The sequence below is a fragment of the Tachypleus tridentatus genome, chromosome 8, assembly GCF_004210375.1.
Source record: "Tachypleus tridentatus isolate NWPU-2018 chromosome 8, ASM421037v1, whole genome shotgun sequence".
Classification (NCBI taxonomy): Eukaryota; Metazoa; Arthropoda; class Merostomata; order Xiphosura; family Limulidae; genus Tachypleus; species Tachypleus tridentatus.
In genome coordinates, this window is record NC_134832.1 from 105,878,950 (window position 1) to 105,890,187 (window position 11,238).

General features: G+C 33.5%; 1 protein-coding gene across 8 annotated transcripts in view; it reads right to left on the minus strand.

The window, feature by feature from the left end:
- The window catches only part of LOC143223133 (epidermal growth factor receptor kinase substrate 8-like), a 172,547-nt gene extending 161,746 nt beyond the window's left edge, over positions 1-10,801 (minus strand). For 5 of the 8 annotated variants that reach the window (XM_076450661.1, XM_076450645.1, XM_076450659.1 and 2 more), the window contains exon 1: positions 10,703-10,771. The gene's annotated coding sequence lies outside the window, so the exon portion shown is untranslated. Of the gene's footprint in view, positions 1-672; positions 933-10,702 lie in introns of those variants that run through there. The other 3 variants (XM_076450655.1, XM_076450650.1, XM_076450653.1) reach the window with 2 other exon arrangements.
- Positions 10,802-11,238: the final 437 nt, after the last annotated feature.

Consider the following 11,238-nt stretch of genomic DNA (forward strand, 5'->3'; position numbering starts at 1 on the left):
TTTGTGAACAAGGGTGACAGACATAGGCAGGGATGAATTTAAAAGTGTTTGACCTTTTCAATTTTTGCACGATGTTAAAATATACTTGAATGAAGGTGGTGAATTACGTCTAACAGTTCAACACGGTAATCGTGCCAATTTCTGTATATTTTATCCTTAAACAGCGGGATTGCTGTAGGTAGCATAATCAACTGATTATGGCCACCGTTTAAAAGTTAAAGAGATTGAAGCTAGTTTGGTCATCACCTTCTTGACAATTTTCACGACCATGTCAAATATCTGTTGTTTATGTACACTTACAATAAGCGACTCAAAAGGGGGTAAGATGGTTTACTTATAGAACATGATTATAATCAAGATAATATCAAAATTATCTCGTCGTCGCCTGGCAAACTGTGTAGCGCCTTCTATTAACATCTTGTTCATGTTGTTTACACATTTAGTCAATACGCCTGATCAGATGCAAAGCTTTTTAAAGGATGGGAACTTTCAATTTATCACTGTTTGAGGATTACATCAATGAAAAAAACAACTCACTTCAGAAATGATTCTTGCATTAAAACCTAAACTGAACACAAACTTTAAATCACGATTTAATTATTCTATTTTTCTTCTTCTACTGTACTTTTGCTAAACTTTATGACAAATATTTAAACATTTACTTAAACTCACGTTTCTAGGCTTTCACCCTTGATTTTGTCACTGCTTCAGCTCCGATTTCTTCATTGTATTATTATATCTAAACTCCTTCCAGGTTTCTACTATTTCAGAGGCCAGTTCTCACACAGGTCACATTTAGTTCACGTCTACGAGCAAGCCAGCGCTGGTTGTAGCTAAGATGAATCATCTAAGACTCAGGTCTTTCTCCTATGTTCTGCCCTTTACGTACTTTTTTCTACGTTCTCTTTCTACACTGAGTCGCCTGTAGCTTTAATAACTTAGAAAAATATTGAAATGAACTATCTAGGTTCTACCTAACTTCATTACTACCAATATTTTGAAAATTCACTACTTATGATAAACGCTCTAATACTGTACCCTAAAGTGATTCCTCCGAATCCTCAGATCAGTTAAGTTACATCAGGTCGTCTACTCTACCAGCCAGAGTCCTTAATTAAATAAATTACGCCGTCATTACTTCCCGCTTGTCTTAACTATAAGCCCACTCAAGATTTGCTTGAAAACTCCTTGATCACTTCTCCACTATATTTCTTGTATTTCCAGTTAGATATACCTCCGTGTTAACGTCCTACCGTGTGCAGAAAGAGATCCGTCACTAACCACTCTTGTTTTTATTTGAATACGTGCCACAAAAACACTAATTTCACATCAGAACATCGTTCAGGTAACAACGCAGCAGTTGGTAACAACCAAGCTTATGAAAAAGTCGGCAAGAAAGTACATCGGTAACAAGCAAAATGGGGGAAAATTACATAAAATGACACCCCCCCAAAAAAAACCGTAAAATCGCGTGTTTATATGAAACTTATGATTTTTACATTATTATTACTATTAGTAGTGCCATTTATTACTATGTAACACCGTTTAACACGACCAGTATTGAAAACTAATGAAAAATATTGCAAAAATCAGCCTGAACCAAAACTGAACCTACATACACGTTCAGAAAGAAAAGGATAAAAAACAATATAAAGTTTTATAACAAAAACGGTACTACGGTTTCCTGCATACGAGGCCCTTTAAAGGAACTTCCCACAATTTCTCCGTCGTACCAAACATGCTCGCCCTTTCAGCCGTAGAGGCGTTATTATGTTACGATCAATCCCACTATTCGTTAGTAAAACGGCAACCCAAGAGTTAGCGGTGAGTGGTGATGACTAGCTGTCTTCCCTCTAGCCTTACACTACTGAATTAGGGACGGCTAGCGCAGATAGTCCTCGTATAGCTTTGCGCGAAATTCAAAAACAAACAAACATACAATTTCAAAATCATCGTGCATGAGTATTTCTTCTACACTGATATGCGTATTCACTATGTCAGACACGTGTCCAAACAACACAGTGTTTACTAAACCAAATAATTAGTTAGAATATTCTCAACATCATTTTAGTACTTCACATCTTTCGTAGGCTAAACGTATAACATATAACACGCAGTGAAATATTATTCAAAGACATCCTGTCACCTGTTTTAGCTCCATACGCTTCTCAAACGGGTCTCAAAACCAACTAGTTAAATAAAAACTTTGCTGTCATCTGTTTTAGCTACATATCTGAAACAAGCTTCAAAACTGACATGAACTATGCTGAAAAGAACATACAAGCAAAAATTCATTCCATCTAAATTTTTATTGACAAATAAACAGGACCTCAAACACTGTTAACTAGGATTGTTTTCTTTTGACTGCTGATTTTAATAGCAATATCCAGAAACCCTCCATTTTTCTTTACAGCTACATCATATGTTTATTACTTTGTTCATTCCTAATTTACTACGATTGTACTTCATGTATTAAACGACTTCGATTTCTTTATCGTACCCTGTTGTTCCAATTAATAAATGCGTTAAAAAGCAACCTGTAACCAATAGCTAAGGACTGGCATGGCCTGGTGGTAAGGGCCTTTAACTCTCAGTCAGAAGGTCGCGGAAACGAACCGTCATTGGCATGCTCCCATATTTAGAGCCGGGGGCGTTATAATGTTACGGTCACTCTCACTGTTCATTAGTAAAAAACAGCCCAAACACAGTCGTGGTTGTCCGTAATGACGAGAAAACCCACTTGTAGAGAAAATTATATATTTAAAAACGGCTGGTATGGGTAGAGAAGGCACTAATAGAAGAGCGAACAACCGCCTTCAAAGATGTCGTCAGTATCCCTTTTTTTCTTTGTAAACCTGACGATGGCCGAAGAAGGTTGAAACGTTGTTCGCTTCTCTATTAGTACCTTCTCTACCCATACCAACCGTTTTTAAATATATAACGGTCGTGGTTGGTGATGACTAACTCTCTTCTCTCTAGTCCAAAACTTCAAAATTAGGGAAGGTTAGTGCAAATAGCTCTCCGCACAATTCAACAACACATAGAAACAAGCAAACCAATACTTGATGTTTCTATTGTACTATACAAATAGATAACGAGTCAAACCAATACTTGATGTTTCTATTGAACTATACAAATAGATAACGAGTCAAACCAATACTTGATGTTTCTATTGTACTATACAAATAGATAAAGAGTCAAACCAATACTTGATGTTTCTATTGAACTATACTAATAGATAACGAGTCAAACCAATACTTGATGTTTCTATTGAACTATACAAATAGATAACGAGTCAAACCAATACTTGATGTTTCTATTGAACTATACAAATAGATAACTAGTCAAATCAATACTTGATGTTTCTATTGAACTATACAAATAGATAACGAGTCAAACCAATACTTGATGTTTCTATTGAACTATACAAATAGATAACGAGTCAAACCAATACTTGATGTTTCTATTGAACTATACAAATAGATAACTAGTCAAATCAATACTTGATGTTTCTATTGAACTATACAAATAGATAACGAGTCAAACCAATACTTGATGTTTCTATTGAACTATACAAATAGATAACGAGTCAAACCAATACTTGATGTTTCTATTGAACTATACAAATAGATAACTGGTCAAACCAATACTTGATGTTTCTATTGAACTATACAAATAGATAACGAGTCAAACCAATACTTGATGTTTCTATTGAACTATACAAATAGATAACTGGTCAAACCAATACTTGATGTTTCTATTGAACTATACAAATAGATAACGAGTCAAACCAATACTTGATGTTTCTATTGAACTATACAAATAGATAACGAGTCAAACCAATACTTGATGTTTCTATTGAACTATACAAATAGATAACGAGTCAAACCAATACTTGATGTTTCTATTGAACTATACAAATAGATAACTGGTCAAACCAATACTTGATGTTTCTATTGAACTATACAAATAGATAACTGGTCAAACCAATACTTGATGTTTCTATTGAACTATACAAATAGATAACGAGTCAAACCAATACTTGATGTTTCTATTGAACTATACAAATAGATAACTGGTCAAACCAATACTTGATGTTTCTATTGAACTATACAAATAGATAACTGAGTCAAACCAATACTTGATGTTTCTATTGAACTATACAAATAGATAACGAGTCAAACCAATACTTGATGTTTCTATTGAACTATACAAATAGATAACTGGTCAAACCAATACTTGATGTTTCTATTGAACTATACAAATAGATAACGAGTCAAACCAATACTTGATGTTTCTATTGAACTATACTAATAGATAACTAGTCAAATCAATACTTGATGTTTCTATTGAACTATACAAATAGATAACGAGTCAAACCAATACTTGATGTTTCTATTGAACTATACTAATAGATAACTAGTCAAATCAATACTTGATGTTTCTATTGAACTATACAAATAGATAACGAGTCAAACCAATACTTGATGTTTCTATTGAACTATACAAATAGATAACTGATCAAACCAATACTTGATGTTTCTATTGAACTATACAAATAGATAACGAGTCAAACCAATACTTGATGTTTCTATTGAGCTATACTAATAGATAACTAGTCAAATCAATACTTGATGTTTCTATTGAACTATACTAATAGATAACTAGTCAAATCAATACTTGATGTTTCTATTGAACTATACTAATAGATAACGAGTCAAACCAATACTTGATGTTTCTATTGAGCTATACTAATAGATAACTAGTCAAATCAATACTTGATGTTTCTATTGAACTATACTAATAGATAACGAGTCAAACCAATACTTGATGTTTCTATTGAACTATACTAATAGATAACTAGTCAAATCAATACTTGATGTTTCTATTGAACTATACAAATAGATAACGAGTCAAACCAATACTTGATGTTTCTATTGAACTATACAAATAGATAACGAGTCAAACCAATACTTGATGTTTCTATTGAACTATACAAATAGATAACTGGTCAAACCAATACTTGATGTTTCTATTGAACTATACAAATAGATAACGAGTCAAACCAATACTTGATGTTTCTATTGAACTATACAAATAGATAACTGGTCAAACCAATACTTGATGTTTCTATTGAACTATACAAATAGATAACGAGTCAAACCAATACTTGATGTTTCTATTGTACTATACAAATAGATAACGAGTCAAACCAATACTTGATGTTTCTATTGAACTATACAAATAGATAACGAGTCAAACCAATACTTGATGTTTCTATTGAGCTATACTAATAGATAACTAGTCAAATCAATACTTGATGTTTCTATTGAACTATACTAATAGATAACGAGTCAAACCAATACTTGATGTTTCTATTGAACTATACTAATAGATAACTAGTCAAATCAATACTTGATGTTTCTATTGAACTATACAAATAGATAACGAGTCAAACCAATACTTGATGTTTCTATTGAACTATACAAATAGATAACTGGTCAAACCAATACTTGATGTTTCTATTGAACTATACAAATAGATAACGAGTCAAACCAATACTTGATGTTTCTATTGAACTATACAAATAGATAACGAGTCAAACCAATACTTGATGTTTCTATTGAACTGTTCAAATAGATAACGAGTCAAACCAATACTTGATGTTTCTATTGAACTGTTCAAATAGATCATGAGTCAAACCAATACTTGATGTTTCTATTGAACTATACAAATAGATAACTGGTCAAACCAATACTTGATGTTTCTACTGAACTATACAAATAGATAACCAGTCAAACCAATACTTGATATTTCTATTAAACTATTCAAATAGATAACCAGTCAAACCAATACTTGATATTTCTATTAAACTATTCAAATAGATAACCAGTCAAACCAATACTTGATATTTCTATTAAACTATTCAAATAGATCATGAGTCAAACCAATACTTATTGCTTCTACCAAAATATACAAATCAGAGACAGCGGAATGTTGCTTTAGTAGGCTTACCATAATTACAAAATACAATTTTCTCCATTTCTCTCATTCGTATAACTCCTAAGTTAAGAAGTGGATAACTATGATCTTAAATTATTTTTCAGTATCAATTTTAACTAAAATATTATTTCCCCAAACACCTTAATGACGTTTAGGGAAAGTTATAAGGTTTCGAAATAAAACTTGCCTTAAGTTGCATTTTGAGCAAAATACCTGCCTCCAAAGCCAGATTAAGGGCTTGGGGGTCCAGGTCGAGTTTTAAGAGAGCCCTCGGAACTGAATAAGAAGAAATAAGAGCCTTTTGTTTTGCGTTTGTTAAATTGCCGAACAAATATTTATTAAAATAAAGTTAGTGAAAACCTGCAAAATATATGAAAATAGTGTTTATATGAAATATTAAATGTTCTATAAAAGGAATACGCGAAATAACTTCCTATTCAACGTATGTGTATATATATAATTAGTTTAGTATAACATAACAAGGCCCGGCATGGCCAGGTGGCTAAGGCACCTCGACTCGTACTCCGCGGGTTCGAATCAGCGTTGTACCAAAGATGCTCGCACTTTCAGCAGTGGGTGCGTTATCATGTCACGGTCAATTCCACTCTTCGTTCGTAAAAAAGTAGTCTAACAGTTAGCAATGGGCAGTAATGACGAGCTGCCTTCCCTTTAGTCTTACACTGCTAAAGGCAGATCTTCAGTTTTTAATCAAATGGAACACGGTCTCTGAAAAACAGTTAACCCAGAAATTCACACACGTCCACACAACCTCTTCCCTAAGGTGCTTTAAACGTCCTGGGGTAAAGTCTACCTCTTCCGGGTTGCAACGTAGAAAACAAAGTCGTCCCATATATTCGTACCGGTTGCATTGTCCAACAAATGGTAGAACTAATTACATCGCTCACTTACAAGTTTGAGACATCTCCGAAACTTAAGAAGAAGAAAAAAAAAAGACTTTGTGATAATCCTACGATTTATAAGTTACACGATGGCATAATGACTCCATTAAAGTATAATATGCTATGTACAAGCAGATCGAAATACGTGTATGTGTTAGAAGTAAAAATATAAGGATATTAAAATCTAGGCTTTCTTTCTACATTAATAACTTTTGTAAATTTTGTTTTGTTTATACAGAAAAGAAGAATAGCTTTCGTAGCCCATAAATACCTATTTCTATGGAAACAAATCGAACGTGCATTCATTGTTATAAGTAAGTACTTTTTGTGTTGGAAATTTTTAAAGCATTGATGTAAGGGGTGCTCAGAAATTACCAATACTCTAGGAACCAGTTCACCGTTTCATATTAGGCGATTGGATGCATTGGGGGGGGGGGTTGAATAATTTGGTTTGGTTTATTTTGAATTTCGCGCAAAGCTACACGAGGGGCATCTGCGCTAGCCGTCCCTAATTTAGCAGTGTAAGACTAGAGGGAAGCCAGCTAGTCATCACCACCTGCTGCCAACTCTTGGGCTATTCTTTTACCAATGAATAGTGGGATTGACCCTAACATTATAACGTACCCACGGCAGAAAGGACGAGCATGTTTGGTGTGATGGGAATACGAATCCGCAACCATCAGATTACGAGTCGAGGGGGGATGAATAGAGAAAGAAGTGTTTGTCATTTTATTTAAATAACTGTATACACTTTTGAGAACCCAATTTTACGTTTTATTGAATGTTAATAACGAACAAAAAGTGATGTAACGCTTACCCAAACTAACAATATATACTGATTTTTTCTTCTACTATTTTTGAAGAACTATATGATTATGCAAATATAAATTAAAGAAAACAATTGTGTGTTTAATACCAAGATTTAGTGGTACTAAGTGTCAAAATACATTTATTTATCTTTTACAGTTAGTGGCACATAACCCTTTCATAGTGTTTCCAATTGGTAATACGAATAAACAAATACTTTCGTAACATCATACTATTACAATACTGTTTGTGCAGGAAACACACTGTTGTTTCAACTATATTTTACTGTCCTGGTCCCGTTTCGAGAAACAATTAACCTAATTAATTTTTAACTTCTTATTTAGCTTATACGTTAGTTTTTTTGTTTTTTGTTTTTTTTGTAATTTCGCACAAAACTACTCGAGGGCTATCTGTGCTAGCTGTCCCTAATTTAGCAGTGTAAGACTAGAGGAAAGGCAGCTAGTCATCACCACCCACCGCCAACTCTTGGGCTACTCTTTTACCAACGAATAGTGGGATTGACCGTCACATTATAACGCCCCCACGGCTGGGAGGGCGGGCATGTTTGGCACGACTCGGGCGCGAACCCGCGACCCTCAGATTACGAAGCGCACGCCTTAACGCGCTAGGCCATGCCAGGCCCCTTATACGTTAGACTTTCATATTAAATTGTGGGTGGCTACGTATAAATGATAGTGGCTTTAATGAAGATGTAATCTGAATCTGACTAATAATAGAAGCTACTGCCCTTTTTTTTTTTTTACAGAGTTAGTCGTCATTTCTGTGTTTTTTAGTAATACATAGTTAAGCCGTTTTTTCGGTTGATTATAAAAACGTTTCACCAAGGTAAACCAGCGTTAAAACATCAGGTGTGATGGTAATATGGTATATACGTATAAAAGTGATTTCTAGAATCTGCTAAGTGTTTTTCATTGGCAAAGATATGTTTTATACTTCCTAACAGACCGAAACAAATACAAGCCCGGCATAGCCAAGCAGAAAGAGGGCTCGATTCTCGATTTGTGGGTTCGAATTCCCGTTCCACTAAGCATGCTCGTCTTTTCAGCCGTTGGAGTGTTATAATATGGTGAAATAATATGGTAAGTTGGTAAAAGAGTAGTCCAAGAGCTGACGGTGGGTGGTGATGACTAACTGCCTTCCCTCTAGTATTTCACTGCAAAATTAGGGACGACTAACACAGATAGCCCTCGAGTAGCTTTATGTAAAAAACAAAAACAAAAAATCAATTCGTTGAACACAGTGGAAAGATATAGGGACTCGTTAGGAATAACATGTGGAGGTCGAACCCTCACATTGCCCTACGGGTACATGCCACTTCTCGAAATAATAGGTCCAGCAGTTTGATAAATAAAAAAAAAAAAAAAACACACAGAGAGACGTCAGTGGCTTAAAGATTTTGTTAAGAATTAACTCCCTCACTGCAGTATTTTAGCTCGAACTTAGTTCCTAGTCGAATTCGTTTATTTTTGATTTCGTCTCGGCGTCAGACGAGTTTTATTTTGTAACCCACATATGATGGTTTTTTTTTTTTGTCTATTGTTAAGTGCAAAACCATCACGGGTATCGAAACCTGGTTTTTTGAGTTATGTTTGTTCAGATTTGTCACTGAAGTACGAATCTAGTTTTCTCCTAAAAGTTAATAAGGTTATACATGTAGAAGCTGGTAATGGCATTTTTATCAGGATCTCAATTTTTTTTCAATATTGTATTAGTTAAATACACAGAAGATAATTATTTCACTTATTTATTTTTATATTCATATTGGTTATATTAGTCAAGAAAATGGCTGGTTGTCGTTGAATTTATAAAACACAAAATCATCAGCCAGATTTTGGTTCTAAGACTTATTATGTTTTTTGTAAATGATATCAGATTAATCTCTATTTGAAATCTTCAATAACTTTCCTTTTTTACAAACGTGTCAATATTCCTGTTGTGGCTATAAGTGAAAATAACAGTATTTGTATTTATGGCAAAATTACTAAGGCAATCGTCCCTAATTTTAAAATATTAACCAAAAGGAAGACAGCCAGTCGGCAGTACCCTACTTTTCACGCTAAGGGAGTGACTATCACACTTATAACGCACTAATAGCTTAAAGTGTGGTGGATATTTTATGGTGTCGAACGAATTCGAATCTAAATTTCTAGGTATGAAATTCAGAGTTCTACCTTAGAGACGACATGCGCTAACGTTTAATAAAAAGACGACGCAATCGTTTAAAATAATATTTTTCTTCGTGCAAACTAAAATAAAAGTATAATAAACTTGTATGTTAAATAAATAATAATAATAATAAACTTAGCAAAGAGTCAGAACACGCTAGCAAGTTATTTAGATACTTAAACGAAAACAATAACGAATCTTAAGGAAAAATGTACTTGTCTTACGCTTACAGCATAAGTTATTAAATTCTTACAAGTGTTCCGAGAATATCAACTTACATCTGAGAAAGTTATTTTCAAATTACCATGAAAAATTATTTTACATTTGTATCCTTTAACTGCAAATCATTATCAGTTATAACTAATCACTGTCAACGAGTGTTATACACGGTTGATCTATTTTGAACAAATTTCCCAACAGCACACTATCAAACTTGCAAATACAAGCTCATCTGTACAAATAAGTGAACATTTTACCAGGGTATAATCGTTGTATCTTAATGTGACAAAAATACAAACAAATATTGTAAGAGTTAAATAAAGGCAGTTAAGTAAAAAATGTATACATATGAATCAGAAGTTATATCACTTAAACCTAGAACGTGGTGACGAAACTTCGACTTATTGAATTGCCAGCGTCAAATAAGAACACGTTAATGGCACCACGATTAAAGACGTAAGCATAGAATGTTATAACCAAAATATACTTGAATTTTGTTCAATAGTTTGTAAAATTGCCTTAAGTATAAAGCTATACATATTCATAAGATAAATATTTTAAGCACTGAAATAGTAAAATAAATTCACCTAAAGAACCTTCCTTGTAGTTGTACTACCGAAGAGCAATACATGCAGGTGAAATAACGAAGCACACCTGACAAGTAAAATAAACATAAGGAAGTGGTGACACCTAACGGATATGGTATAAAACTAAATATGTTTCCAATGTATTACAAATTCCCGTTTGGAAAGAAAAAGTGTGTTAGAGCGTAAATTATTAAGCTACCTGTGCAGTAAGTGAAAGGTTAGTCTTATAGCCAGTAAACATATGTTTTACAAACAATGTATGGAATGACGGCTTCCGGAATAAAAACAACTTTATATTGTTTAAACTGATTTATTACAGTGAAATTAGTTATTTATTCTGCCACGGTATGAAACAAGAATATTTAAGGTAGAGTTGTTACGTAATTATTATTAAAGTTATAAAATACCATGTATTACAAGTTGTGTTTATATTGTATTTACTCATTAACGCGTATCGTATCAAACACGTTATGCTCTACAAAAGAAATTTATTTGTTATCAGAGAAGATAAACTCTACACCAGCAGCAAAACCGGC